At 38.0% G+C, this 15,832-nt stretch overlaps 1 protein-coding gene across 2 annotated transcripts in view; it reads right to left on the bottom strand.

Annotated features, from left to right (window-relative positions):
* LOC148855340 (25.3 kDa vesicle transport protein SEC22-1-like) overlaps positions 1-10,301 on the bottom strand; it is a 41,184-nt gene extending 30,883 nt beyond the window's left edge. The window contains exons 1-2 of one of the 2 annotated variants that reach the window (XM_088983226.1): positions 9,651-10,301; positions 9,340-9,536 (exon numbers count right to left, since the gene is read on the bottom strand). The gene's annotated coding sequence lies outside the window, so the exon portion shown is untranslated. The remainder of the gene's footprint in view (positions 1-9,339; positions 9,537-9,650) is intronic. The other variant, XM_088983227.1, reaches the window with a different exon arrangement.
* Between the last annotated feature and the right edge of the window lie 5,531 nt (positions 10,302-15,832).

Raw genomic sequence — 15,832 nt, 5'->3', positions numbered from 1 at the left:
CCTTATTAAACATATTTTTATGACTAAAAATGCCCTTAAGTGCCCAACTGCCTTATATATAAGATTTGTACTCGTTGAGAGACGGCTTGCTCTCATTGCGCTGCTTGAAAGTATTTCAAGAAAGCTGAAAATTTGGTTTTGGATCAAATAATAACAGGGGTATTTCTGAAATGTTGAAAATGGTATGACAAAGGGTAAAATAGTAATCTCCTAACACTCTTTAGTCTGTTTAACGTCAAGTTACTTACGTGGGGTTTCCTGGACATTTTGAAAAGTTATGGTGAGTTTAAGAGAAACTAAAAAGTCATGGTGAGTTTTAGACAATTTCCCTCGAAAAAATTAGCGTAACAAAGAATAATTGTTTTATTGATGATACAGATAAAATACAAATTTAAAATCAACCCAAAATAGAGTTGTTTTCCTATTTCGTAGCAAGTCAACTATTCAACCTTTTAGGTTAAAATCAACCCCAATTCCTTCCCTTTCCTCTTCCAGTGTGCTTCAGATCAAGAGGCTTCAGTTGCAGAGTGCTATAGTGTATTTGGTGGTTCAGTTCTTTGGTCTTCTTCATTTCGAAGGAACCTTTTTGATTGGGAGGTGGATGCGGTTTTGAATCTGTTGACCTGTCTTTAGAACCATGAGTTGGATTAAAATTCGGAGGATAAGTGGCAATGGAAGTGGAACTCAGATGGGGTGTTCTCTGTCAAGTCTCTGGCTTCTAACCTCTATAGGAGGGGTATTCCTGATTTCCCTGATCATCAAGTGTGGAATCCCACCAGCCCAACTAAAGCCAACTTCCTAGTTTGGACTATGGCTCTTAATAAATGTCTTACTAGAGACAACCTAGAGAGAAGGGGCATTCAGATGTTGGACCTGTCTTGCAGTCTGTGGGAGTAGTGTTGAATCCACTGACCATTTGTGCATCCACTGCCCGTTTTCTGCTCAGTTGTGGAGCCATTTCCACAGCTCGATGAAGTTAAGTTGGGTGATGCCGAGGTCGGTTAAGGAGCTGTTATGTTGGTGGCAGCTTATGGGTTTGAGCAAGAAAAAGAAGACCGTTTGGAAGATGATTCCAATTGCTGTATTGTGGTCCATCTAGGCTGAGAGGAATAGAAGGATTTTCAGTAACAAGACTCTAAGTCCAAAAGAGCTAATTCAGGAAACAGTGGGCAAGCTGATGTCTTGGGTGTCTGTGCCTGCCAATTTCAGAAATTGTAATGTGTCAGCTGTTTTTCTTTCTAGCTCATGGTGGAATGTGTAATTGCTGATTTGATCAGTCAGACTTTTATGGGACTGATCTCAGCCTCCTTGTGTAATTTCTTCTCAATAAATATTACTTTACAAAAAAAAAAACCCTTGATTTAATAATTAAATAATAATAAAAACTAAAAATGATGAAAACAAACAAAAGTATTAAAAAATATAAAAAATAATTGTAGAAGCCATTTGGGCGCATCTCTAATATCATATATTTATCATATTAAACAAAAATAAGTGTGATAAATAAGAATAAAATTATAGAAAATTTTGAAAACATATTATTTGTGCAACTGGGATGGGAAAATTTCCCTTCTCATCCCATCCCATCTCATCCTTTCTCAGCAACCAAACGGACCATAACATTTTGTTTGGTTTGTGCAACTAGGATGGGAAAATAGGAATATTCTTCAAAGATTCCTATTTTCCTACGTTTGTTTTGGGCGAAGTGATGAGATGCGATGAGAACTGTGTTCTCAACTTTTGGGACGCAAGGTCTCACCAAATAAGTGTGACCCCACTAGGAAAGGAAACAACTAAGAAACTTTTATCGAAGGAGGAAAATAGAGCATTGTCTTCTTCTCAACCGCCATCCAACCATATACTCACCGGCGCCATCTCCGGCGACCTTTCTCGAAGGTAAGCTCATATTCGGGTTCCTTTCATGATTTCCGTTCGTTTCTATACCATTTTTACATGTTTTCATTGAATGAGCTCCACACGAAATTTTCCCAACGCCTAGACCCATCTATGGTCATCTAGATCCAAAAAAACATCTGATCTACCATTGAAGGCATTTATTTTAACGCCGAAGCTACAGATCTAGCTTCTGGTATCTACCTTTTTCTAGATCTGGTGTTTTTTCTAGATCCGCTCTGTGTTATATATTTTTTTCGGACTTGCTGTTAGATCTGATGGTGTTGGTCTGAAATACATTTGTCTATGTTAGATTTCTTGTGTTGTAGATTTGTTTTAGGTCTATTATAGATTTGTTGTTTTTGTTTTTCCAGTTCTAGGCTTCTAGCATTTTATTATCTCTATAACACTCAATCTCATATCTATATTTTTTTCGTTTTCATTTTTTGTTGTGTTTCAGGTCCAACCAACGAAAGGGGTTTTCAGGCATAGGTACTACAACTCAGTCAACCCACGCAAGGGGTTTTCATTTTTTGGAATGGAATAGTATACGTTGATTTGGGTATTGAATACTCTGTTACAAATGATGATGCATAGCAGCAAAGATCTCTTTATTATGCTTGTTTTTTTTTTTTTACAATTTCCGATGGGTTATATTTTCAAGTCATCTCATTCCACACAAGTAGCAGTAGCATGCATCATCATTGTTGTAAACTTTCAGGCCATCTTTGATTTAGCAGTAGCAGAAGCAGTTAGGTTATATTTTCTGTTATATTTTCAAGTTATATTTTCTGCATGTAAATTTTCCAGTTGATGATGACCCTCTGAAGTTCAAGGGGTCATCATCATTGTTATTCCCATCTTCATATTTCTAGAATCACCCTCCACTGCTACGGATCTGACTGAGATAGACTTAGGATCCCTCAAACCAACCAATAGAGCTCCAACTTCTGCTTCAGAAGCATCTGAGATCTCATTGGCCCACTAAAAGCCCATAGCAGATCTGGAGTTAGAAATAGATTTGAAATGCATCCCCATTGGCCCGCTAAAAGCCCATAACAGATCCCCATTTCCCCCAATGGAATTGATTTGTCCATTGATCTATACATAGAGTGTCAAGAAATTTGGAATGGTTTTAAAGTGCAGTATCATCAAAAATATGCCATACAGTATATAGGTGTTATAGGTAAGTCTGTATGTTTAGACTGGCTCACTCCTAAGGAGTACCAATGATAGATCCAAGTCGATGCAAGCCTATCTAGATGTTGTTGATAGACCATATATAGATTTTAAGTGCTTTGGTGGAGTACTTAAATAGTGGGAACAGAAAAAAAAAAAAGGTTGAATGGATGGTTGCTCAACACACCACGTGTCCTTCCAGAAATTGGTACTCCTCCCATCCCACAATTTGAACTTGGTATGTTGCAAAAACTTAGGTAGTCTCAACATAATCCCTTTCCAAACACCGGTACCATAGGATTGTTGGAGATAGTTGTTATGTCCCAGAAACTTTACACACAATTCTCAGACTCACAACAGAATTCACACAACTCGAACATCAACAAAGAAACTGGTATTCATTCAGAAGAAAAGAAGAACATTAATAGTTGGTCGGTTCTTCGAGAGACCGCCGGCTCTCCCAATCACTCACAGTATTCTTCACTCAACAAAAGCCTATCTCCCCTATCCCCCAAAGCCCCTTCTTATACTCTTCTCACAGCATAACCGACTCCCTCAATAAATGCCCAGCTGGCCAAGTTATAAATGCCCACACTCTTCTTATTCCTAACTGACATAGCTATAAATGCCTCAAGACTCTCCTTATTCCCTCCAGCAATAATTGCCCCCATATTCAATTATTTCCCCCCTTAGCCGAAAGCTGACCTTTCCCCTTCCTGGCATACGTAAAGTTAATCGGGGGCCTATCATTACCCGCTGCCCAAAGTCTAACCTTGTCCTCAAGGTTGAAATGAGGAAATTGGTCTCGAAATAAGTCAAAAGGCTACCACGAATCTTCAAAATCAGGCAGGTTCTGCCAATGGATGAGCACTTCCGAACTAGTAACTCCAGGCATAGTGGATGGGCGCACCCCTCAAACGGCTGTAGGTTCCACAAGCATTTCCATATCAGCCGACAGAGTGGAAGGAATCACAGGAGAAGAGATATGATTGTCAACCGCCTTCTTGAGTTGCAAGACATGAAAAACTGGGTGAATCCTTGCATCTGGAAGAAATTGAAGTTTATAAGCGACCGCACCAATTCTTTCCACAATAGAAAATGGTCCATAAAAACTAGGGGCAAGCTTTTCATTGACTCGGCAAGCTAGAGACTACTGGCGATAAGGTCGCACTCACACATACACTAAATCCCCAACATCAAAATTCACATCACGTTGGTTCACATCAGTCGAGTCTTTCATCTTTTGTTGTGCACGGTGTAGATGAGCACGCAACTCCCTAAGTATAGCATCTTGCTGAAGGAGAACAGCTTCAACATCAGCATTAGTCGTAGAGCCAAGCTCATAGCAGATTAATGGAGGAGGATCGCGCCCCTAAACCACCTTGAAAGGTGTCATGCCAGAAGCAGTGTGAAAAGAGGTATTATAGTTGTATTCTGCCCACGATATCCAAGAAGACCAGCGGGAGGGGGAATCAGCTGCAAAGCATCGCAAATAAGTCTCTAAACAGCGATTAACCACCTCCGACTATAAGAGAATTTAAGTGCATTTCAGCAGAAACTCTAGAGAGAGCGTCAGCCATAGTATTTAAGTGCATTTTCCTCGTGGGCCCACAGCACCCCCCTCTGGAACTCACTTTAATTCACGGGTTTCGCAAGTGACTACTTCTGCTGTCACCCGACTTGCACGTGCCGCGATTCCTCCTCCTTCATCAGTCCCTCTTATTAAGGCCCCACCCCCTGCTTTCAAAAAGATGACTGATAAAAAGATGTAGCAAAAACGTGAGAAGGGTCTATGCTTCCGTTGCGACGAGAAATACAGTCCAGAACATCATTGTGCTCTGATACCACTATTATGTCCCAGAAACTTTACACACAATTCTCAGACTCACAACAGAATTCACACAACTCGAACATCAACAAAGAAACTGGTATTCATTCAAAAGAAAAGAAGAACATTAACAGTTGGTCGGTTCTTCGAGAGACTGCCGGCTCTCCCAATCTCACAATATTCTTCACTCAACAAAAGCCTATCTCCCCCATCCCCCAAAGCCCCTTCTTATACTCTTCTCACAACATAACTGACTCCCTCAATAAATGCCCAACTGGCCAAGTTATAAATGCCCACACTCTTCTTATTCCTAACTGACATAGCTATAAATTCCTCAAGACTCTCCTTACTCCCTCTAGCAATAATTGCCCCCATGTTCAATTATTTCCCCCCTTAGCCGAAAGCTGACCTTTCCTCTTCCTAGCATACGTAAAGTTAATCGGGGGCATATCAATAGTCCCAGTCCATAGCTAAGTGACCATACTTATTCCCAATAACCTGTTGCCAAAGCTAATTTCTTTCTTCACCATGCCTCCACAGCCATTTGGACAGTAAAGCATCACCCATGACCTTTAACCTCCTAATTCCTAGACTGCCTTTCTCTTTAGGATCAGCCTTGAAGCATGAGAAGAAATGCCTGATAAGAAAAAGAGGCTGAAGATTGCTAGAATTGGGAATAAATTCTTTATTTCCTCTTTGTACGAAAACTGCCAAAGGTTAGACTAATCAAAAAGAAAAATGCCAATGCTTCCTTCCCCATTCCCAACTGATTATAACAATCAACTGGTCTTCCCCTATATAGTCGATCCAACAAATCTTGTCTTTCTAAGTCCCGATTAACAGATGGCTCCCTATCCACGTAGTTCAACCATTCTTGCAGAGTGGTCAATGTCAATGCAAAATAGTTGTCAAGGCGACGCCTAGGCGACAAGGCGCCCTTTAAGGCTCGCCTCGCCTAATCGCCAAACAGTTTTGTACTATGTATTGTAAAATACTTTTTTATTCTTTATTTTTTGACATTATAATTATAAAATAGGCATTATTAAACTAAAATATTCATTTTGTGTGTTTATATACTAATTTCTTTTTATTATTTTCTTATTTGTTAGGACTTAATCAATATAATCATTGCTAAATGTTGTATTGAACCCTCAAAGACTTTAAAACCTGAACTAATAAGGAAGAACTTGAAATTTTGTCTAATCAACACATTTTCCACTACTACTACTACTACTATGGCTATGGTACCTAGGGAACTACCCTAGGATCTATGTTTTCTATATAAAAAAATCCATCGCCTAGGCGCCCGCCTAGTCGACTAGGCGGCAAGGCGCCCCCCCGACGCCCAGCCTTGCCTTGGCGCTTTGAAAACTATGCAATGCAGTTGCAGTGATCCATCCATTCAACCTTTTTTTTTCCGTTCCCACTATTTAAGTACTCTATCAAAGCACTTAAAATCTATATATAGTCTATCAACAACATATAGATAGGCTTGCATTGACCTCGATCCATCATTAGTACTCCTTAAGAGTGAGCCAGTCTAAGTATAGATCAATGGACAAATCAATTGCATTGGGGGAAATGGGGATCTGTTATGGACATTCAGCGGGCCAATGGGGATGTATTTCAGATCTATTTCTAACTGCAGATCTGCTATGCACTTTCAGTGGGCCAATGGGATCTCAAATGCTTCTAAAGTAGAAGTTAGAGCTCTATTGGTTGGTTTGATGGCTCCTAAGTCTATCTCAAACAGATCCTTAGCAGTGAAGGGTGATTCTAGAAATATGAAGATAAGAGCAACAATGATGATGACCCCTTGAATTTCAGAGGGTCATCATCAACTGGAAAATTTACATGCAGAAAATATAACCTAAATGCTACTGTTAACTACTACTGCTACTGCTAAATCAGAGATGGCCTGAAAATTTACAACAATGATGATGCATGCTATTGCTATTGCTACTGCTACTGGTGTGGAATGAGATGACCTAAAAATATAACAGACAATATAACCCACCAGAAATTGTAAAAAAGAAAACCATAATACAGAGATCTTTGCTGCTATGCATCATCATTTGTAACAGGGTATTCAATACCCAAATCAACATATACTATTCCACTACAAAAAATGAAAACCCCTTCCATGGGTTGACTGAGATGTAGTACCTAAGACTGAAAATCCCTTTCGTTGGTTGATACCAAAAGCTAGATATGTAGCTTCGACATTAAAATAAACGCCTTCAATGGTAGATCAGATGTTTTTTGGATCTGTACGACCACAATGGCTCTAGGCATTGGGAAAATTTCATGGAGAGCTCATTCAATGAAAATAGGTAAAAATGGTACAGAAACGAATGGAAATCATGAGAGGAACCCAAATATGAGCTTACCTTCAAGAAAGGTCATCGGAGATGAAGCTAGTGAGTATATGGTTGGACGGCGGCTGAGAAGAAGACGATGCTCAACTTGCCTGCTTCGATAAAAGTTTCTAATTGTTTCCTTTCTCAGTGGGGTCACACCTATTTGGTGAGACCCCGCGTTCCAATTCTCATCGCATCTCATCACTTCACCCAAAACAAACATGGGAAAATAGGAATCTTTGAAGAACATTGCTATTTTCCCATCCCAGTCGCATAAACCAAACAAGTTATTATGGTCCGTTTGGTTGTTGAGAAAGGATGGGATGAGACGAGATGGGATGGGATGAGAAGGGAAAATTTTTTTCTCAATCCTATCACCTGTGTTTGGTTGTTAAGACCAATTATCCTACCAAATCTACTTCCAGTGTTTGGTTGCTGAGAAAATTTTGCAAGATGGTTGGATTCATTCCACTTTGACAAATCCATGCAATCTCCAATTCCACAATACAAGACTTGTTTTTTGGATGACATGACACAATAGTATTTTAATATTGCCACGTGTCATGCTGACATTGCACAATTAAAAACTCCTATATATTAAATATATAGCTTACTTGTAATAGTTAATATAAACGGTTCTGTCAAACCAGCCTATTCTTTAATAAACTAAAGAATAGGGGATCTGGGTTGTAAAGACCTATAGGACACCATGCACAAACCAACATGACCCATTCTATCTTCTCTTGGAATGGGCATCACAAATTAAACTCATGAAGGCCTTAATCAAGAAAACACCCATGAATCCCTCTGTTTTGCAAAAATCAATACAGCTCGGCAACCCAAGTCTTCTTCATGTAAATAACTCATTTCAATAGTCAAAACTAACCCAAGACCCTATGCTATGGATAGCCACTAGTTTATGGAGTTTTCTAAGATACTATTGCACAAAAAGACAATTAAAATTCTACCCATAAAGCACAGATAATTAAAAAATGCTATCCATATAGCAATACAAAGGAAGAGATGACCCACCATACATGTCAGGTTCCATGGTAATCTCAGAATAGAAGGGGAAGAAATGAGCAAAAGTTTAAATTCACTCCAAGTTCTGATCAGAAGACAAAATCATGATCAGTCACCTAGTTACTTGTCATATTCCATGAGATTGTAGTTAAACTTATTTATATTCTTTTGTTTACTTTTATGCTAATCAGATAAGAAACAAGCAAAGGAGATATGCTTGTCTGTAACAGATGTTTTGGCCAAAAAAAATCCATTTTTCTTGGCTCTTTTTTAGTCAGCTTTGAGGGCTGTTATTTCTGGCCCAACCAGCACCTATCCTTGGAACTTTGAAGGATTTCTTTTTGGATCTTACAATTGATCCTTGTAATCTGGAACCTATCCTTGGAGCTTTGAGGGCGGTAGTATGAAGTTACTGGTTTAACAGAGACAGAATCAACAGAAAAAAAAAAATGTTGTAGCATGAAGTTACTAGTTTCACTATCCACCCATCAGAATAATTGTTCCCTTGTTTTGGGGCTTCTTATATTAAAATTATTTTTACCTGCTTTCGAACAATTAAGTGATTTGCTTCGAACAACATTCCCCCCTCTTTTTCTACAGGTTTTCATCTTTTTAAAGTTGAATTTGGGCATTTAAGAGAATAGGAAGATACTCTGTTCTGACCTCCTTTATAACAAATTGAAGTAATGATTGTCTCTGCTCTTTTAACTTCTGTGGGAATCAATCTTGGCCTGTGCATTTTATTTTTCACATTGTATTCTATACTGAGGAAGCAGACAGGTAATGTTAATGCAAAAATACATTTCAAGAAGGTGTTTTTAATTTTTCTGGTATGACAACTTCAAAAGAAAAATGAAAAAAAAAAAAAAAAAACATGAACACAGAAACCCATGGTGACTGATGTTTATTCAACATTTGTTCTGACTCAGAGACAGATAATCATATGAATGTAAAAACGAAACAAAAAATGACAATGGAAAGTAGACTTCTATCGATCAACACATAGAAAAAATGAAAGAGAGATTATACGATCAACATATACAGGGTATGTGGTACCTCAGGCTAAAAATCCCCTACTTGGTTTGCTTGAGATGACCTGAAACAAATCAAAAATAAAACGCCAGATCTGGAAGAGGCAGACGCAGGAAGCCAGATCTGGAGCTCCGACGTTAAAATGAACGCAAGTGGCCGTCGATGTGGAAGAACAACGCCTTGAACGGTAAATCAACCGTTTTCTGGCAATGAAAATTGGTCTGGACGACCAGGGATTAAGGTAGACAACGGTGAGATTTGAAGGGGAAGCTCATTCAATGAAAGAAGACAATAATGGTTAAAAAATGAACACAAATCGCCAGAGGTGAACTTGCCTTCGAAAAAATTGTCGGAGATGGCACCGGCGAGATACCGTTGGACGGCGTGTGAAGAGAAGATGACACTCTGGGTTGGATTATTTTCTCACGAATGGCTTTTTTTGCGTATCGAGTTTTGGGAACCCACGTCGTCCCATCTCTTCCCATCCCATTTTTTCATTCAAAACAAACACTTGGAAAATCGAATATTCTTTAAAGATTTTTCTCTTTTCAATCCTTTCTCAACAATCAAACGTACCATTAAGGACTCGAAACCATGTAATTTTAGATTAAACGTAATTTTTTTTGGTAGTTAAGGAACTACTATACAAATTTAATGGTAATTAATCCCACAAATCACAACAAATGAACTCTAAAGGCCTATAAAGCAAACGAAGATTAATGCTGACAAGAGGGTCGGAGTGAGAGCTTTTTTTGCCAATCAATGAGCAACCTGATTTATTTCGTGATAGGTATGGGAAAACACCACCCCACAACCCAGCATCCCCACCAAATTGAAAACATTCTTAAATGATGGTCTGAAGTCTCCACGACAACTCAAGAGTCTTCTAAGATAGGAAATGACGATGAGAAAGATTAATCGTGGTATCCCCGATAGGACACCTTCACATCCAAGACCTCACCGAGGGAGTTCCTGGCAATGCAAGCAATACACAGCGCCCCTCATCATTGTTGGATGTATCAAAATACCCAGGTCTTGGGCTTTTCCAAGATATTGAATTCCATGCTTTATTAATGTTATTGTCCCCCAATGAGTGGTTATAGCATCTAAATGATTAATGAAATTGTGGGATTAATCCCTGAGGGATTATTACTTTTGTCATTTAAAATATTTCATTTCTATTTTTTGTGTTGGCTTTCTCTCTATTGAATTTATCTATATGGTTGTTTTTAGGTCCATAATAGACCACCAGCCTTTTATAGATCCTTCCTTATCCAATTGGTTCACCATATTCAGGTCCAATTGGCTTTGCTCTCATGCAATTTTTTAAAATGTGATCAATGTTTTCATCATCCCCACAGAAATTACACATCTCACTTATGGGCAAACCCCTCCTCCAGAGGAGGTCTTTGGATGGCAATTTGTAGTTTAGGAGCAAGAACATAAATGTTTTAATTTTGGGAGGAACATTGAGGCCCCAAACCATGCTTAAGAAGCCTCGGTGTTCCACTTGCCCACTATCCATCACACAAGCTTCTTTATAAGCTAATTTTAATTTATAGTAAATTCAACCTTGGGGTCTAGTCTCCAAACTACTTCATCTTTTTTTGGGTCCGAGGGGATAAAGATGGTTTTAATTTTGTTCTAAATCAGATTTGGAACCAAGTTACATAATCACTAACTTTGAGATCTTCATTTACATGGGTGTTACCTCTCACAACAACTTATAAGATGTAGTCCCCCACCCATCTATCATTCCAAAAATTAATAGATCTCCCATTTCTAACTGACCAACACAAACCTCTACTAAGATCTCTAGATTTGAGAATCTCCCTCCATGCCAACAAAATCCCCTTTTTTATCTTTGGCATTCCAAAAATCCTCACTTCTTAGGTATTTATTTTTAACAACTTTGACCCAAAGGTTGTTTTTTTCTGTAATAATTTTCCACCCAAGTTTTGCAAGGTTTGCATTATTTACCCAACTTAGGTTCTTTTGCCCTAGGCCACCCCAATGTTTTGGCAAATAAACTTTATTCCAACTCATGAGAGGTAGATAGGCTTTTTACCATTATTATTTGACCATAAGAAATTTCTTTGGCATCTATTGATCTCCTTGATGTTTTCCTAAGGGATCTTAAAAGATCTCATTATAAATTGGGGCATAGAACTAATTGTGGAATTAAGTAGAGTGACTCTCCTGCAAGAGAGAGAGTATTTTTCTTCCACCCTACAAGATCCATTTGGAAGGATTACAAATACAAATATGTAGCGCAAAACCTTATATTTTGTATGAATTTATAATGTACATATTTGTATTTGTACTCCTTCTAAACTAAGCTACAAGTTTGTTGCTGATTCTTTCCCTTTAATGACCAAAGGTCCTCTTAGTCACCCTATCCAAAATCATAGGAACCCCTAAGTAAAAGTTTGATTTCACATCAAGAGGAATTCTTATGCATCTAGAAATGATCCTATGAAGTCTTTAGGAACATTCTTTGAAAATCTTAGGGCAGATTTATCAAAGTTTGGGTATTGTCCTCATGCTAGTGCAAACTAATTAAGAATACCTTTTATTTGGAAACCGACAGGCATAAAAGTTTTGCAAAAATGAGGCAGTCATCAACAAATTGAAGGATTAGGATATAGGGCCTACCTCTCAAGGCTCTACACCTTATTTGGCTTTGGTGTTTAGGCGCTTCATATTGAAACTTTTTAGACAAAGCTTCCATGCATAAAACAAAAATATATGGAGAAAGAGGATTCCCTTATCTTAGCCCCCTAGATAGGGTGAAACTTCTTGAAGGGGATCTATAAGGGTGCAAATGGATTGGATCATGATTCAATCTGAAATGAGATCCGATCTTATTTGATCGAATTCATATCACCCCAGTTTAAATATTTGGATCAGATCAAATTGTGTAATAGGATCCAATAAAAAATCAGATCGGATTCGAATCACCTCCCTATCCAATCTGATATATATTATGTTTATAAATATATATATATATATATATAATATGTTATTTATTAATTTATAAATTTATTATATTATTTATTCTTTTATAAAAAAACATATATATATGTATGAAGAAAATAATTAAAAAATACTTGTATTTTTTGTTTTTACTTTAGTTAAATTAGTATATTTTATTTTTCTTTTAATAATTTATTATTTTTAAAGAAAACAAGTCAAATCAAATCAGATCCAAAGATCTGACTTACCGATAAGATTCGAATTCAAATTGAATCCTATCAGATCCAATCCAGCATGAATAGTGTTGGATCTGATTTGAATATACCCTGATTCAAATCTGGTCTAATTCATTTGCATCCCCAGGGATCCATTAATAAGAATCTTGTATGAGACTGACTTAACGCAAGACATGTCCAATCCACCCATCTCTTCTGAAACCCAAATTTGATAAGGACTTTCTCCATGAAGTCTCATTCTAGCCTATCATTAGATTTCTGCATATCCACTTTACATCCCATAATTCCATTCCTTTCTTCTTCTTCTTCATTGAGTGAATAATCTCATGGGCAATTAGGATAATATCATTGATTTGCCTATTTGGGACAAAGGCACTTTGGTACAAGGAAGTGGTATTATCTAGGAATGACTTAACTCGATTAACTGAAATCTTGGATATAGCTTTATAGATCACATTGAACAAGCTTATGGGTTTATAGTTACTAACAATCTCCGAGTTCTTTGTTTTGGAAATCAAGACTATGAATGTTTCATTAAAAATAGTATTCATTTTCCCTAAATGGAAGAAGGCTTTGACAGCCTTGCATACTAAACCCCCAATGATGTGCCAAAATGTTTTGAAAATAGGGCATTTAGGCTATTAGGGCTTGGGGCTCTCAGGTCCTTAATAAACTTCACTACCTCCAAGATTTTAGTGTATGTTTCTTGCTTTATAATTTGATCATTTTGCTTCATCGAGATACTAGGGCTAATACCCTCTATAAAATCATCAACCCTACTAGTTCCTTCTGATTTAAATCTATCTTCAAATTTCTTGAGAAAGAAATTGGTAACATCATCCTGATCTTGGATCCACACACAATTATCATTTTTAATTCTATTAATTCTAATTTTGTTTCTTTTGATAGTCATCATGGTGTGAAAGAACGTATTATTCTTGTCTCCCAAATTAATCTAGTCAATTTTGGCCTTTTGCACCCACAATATTTCCTCTTTTTTAAGGATATTTTCTAGTTGAATCTATAATGCTCTCTCCAGATTAATCGTGGGATGATCTTAAGGGTTATTCACAATAATCCTTTGAGCTTCCCCAATCCTATTTAACAGATTTTCTTTTCTTTTGAGAATATCTCCAAAGTGATTCTTATTCCATAACCTTAGCTCCTTTACCAAATTATTTCGCATTTTAATGAAAGTCATAGCTCTTGAGCCATCTGTGTTAATATTCCAAGCATTATTAACAACATTTTCAAGGCTTGGGTCACTGCACCACATGGCCTCAAAATTAAAGGGCCTCGAGCCGCAAAAAGTTAGACCTGTGGTGTCCAACAAAATAGGGGAGTGGTCAGATACAAGGGATGATTAAGCAAGTTAGCATCTGGGAATTCCCTCCTCCATAAATCATTTGAGAGCACCCAATCTAAGTGTTCCCAAGTGGTGTCGTTCTTCCATGTATATCAAACCATGCATGTTGATTTCAATTAAATTGCAGTCATTTATCATTCAATTGAAATCTCGAATATGGTTTGGAGTGACTTGTCTCCCCCCAACTTGTTCTCATTCAATCTGTATGAATTGAAGTCTCCCATTAGGATTCATGCACCTTCATTATTTTCAGCAATGAGTCTATCCAATCCCATAAAATGCATTGCTCTAGCTTTTAAGGTGGTGCATAAACAAAGGTGCAAAAATATAGTTTGTTATTTGTTTGATCTTTTGATTTGAGTCTACACAAACGATCATTTGTTAAGATAACATTAACATTACATTTGCTTTTGTCCCATAATAAACATAAACCACCCACAAAACCAATTGGATCAATTAGCAAGGATTCATCAAACACAGAAAAAGTCCTAACAATTTTCTTTGCTCTTATAAGGTTCACTCTAATTTCTTGCTAAAAACAAATAGTTGGTTTATGAGTTCTGTTGAACTCCAAAACTTGATGATGAATCTGGGGTCTCCCTAACCCTCTTATGTTCCAACTAAAGAGTTTAGTAGTAGCTACCATAGGAGTGGTGCACGGTTTAGCATCTATCATGTGAGTGTGGTGAAGAAGATCCAAGGCATACTTGGGGTAAGAGAGAATCATGCCATCAGTAGTGGGATGAGATTCAATCCCAAGAAAGAAATGCAAAGGCCCAAGGTCTCGTAGAGAGAATTTAGAAGCAAGGGCCTGAATGAATTGATCAACAAGAGCGGGGTTGGAGCCAGTGATGATGATATCATCAATGTAGACGAGCACCAAAGTAACATCACGAGGAGTGTGATGAATGAACAGTGAGGCATCAGCCTTGGACTCAATGAAGTCATGAGTGACTAAAAAATTGTGGAGCTGAGTGAACCAGGCTCGTGGAGCCTATCGTAAGCCATAGAGATAGCGATGTAATTTGCAGACATGATCATGGTAGGATGGATGTTGAAAACTGGGTGGCTAACTCAACTTCCTTGGTTAAGTAGCCATGAAGGAAAGCGTTATTGATGTCCAATTAGCGGATAGACTAGGACTTGGATGTGGCAATGGAGAGAACCAACCTGATTGTGCATGGTTTAACAACAGGGCTGAAAGTATCCGAAAAGTCAATCCCCTCTCGTTGGTGATAACCTTTCGCAATGAGACATGCTTTGTATCATTCAACGGTACCATCAACACGGCGCTTAATTTTGAACACCAAAAGGAATCCCACAATATTTTTGTCTTGTGGTGGAGGAACAAAAGACTAGGTTTGGTTCTAAACCAGTGTAGAGAACTAGGTATTCATGGCATCACGCCACTTTGGATCACGCACAACTTAAGTAAAGGAAGTGGGCTCAACGTCAGTGGTGATCGAAGTGGTGGAAGCAAGAAATAGCAGAACGTAGCAATCCCAACTAAAAAACTTGGAAGTGATAGTAATTCGGGGGACGTCCAAAAAGCAGCTCGTAGGGAGACTTGTGGCCAAGAAGTGGGGTTGGAAGGCGGTTGATCAAGAAAACTGATGTGGCAAAGGCTTCACTCTAGAATTGTCAAGCTTGGCATTTCGAGGAGTGTTAGCCCGGTATCAACAATGTGGTGATGTTTACGCTTAACGATGCCATTTTGAGCATGAGTGTGTGGGCAACTGCAACGGTGGATGATTCCGTGTTCCTGTAAATAAGCATGAAATTTGTGGTATTCGCCCCCTTCATTAGTGTGTAAGATTTTGATGGGCCTATTCAGTTGTTTTTCAATCATGATCCAAAAACGAATAAAAGTGGACAAGGCTTCAAATTTCGTATACAAAGGAAAAATCCAAGTAAATCTAGTAAAAGCATCAATAAACTC

The sequence above is a fragment of the Nelumbo lutea genome, chromosome 4 (assembly GCF_056320005.1).
Source record: "Nelumbo lutea isolate HS-2025 chromosome 4, American lotus-T2T, whole genome shotgun sequence".
In the NCBI taxonomy this organism is placed as follows: domain Eukaryota; kingdom Viridiplantae; phylum Streptophyta; class Magnoliopsida; order Proteales; family Nelumbonaceae; genus Nelumbo; species Nelumbo lutea.
Note: the sequence above shows the minus strand (reverse complement) of the source record. Positions and strands in the feature narration are given on the sequence as shown.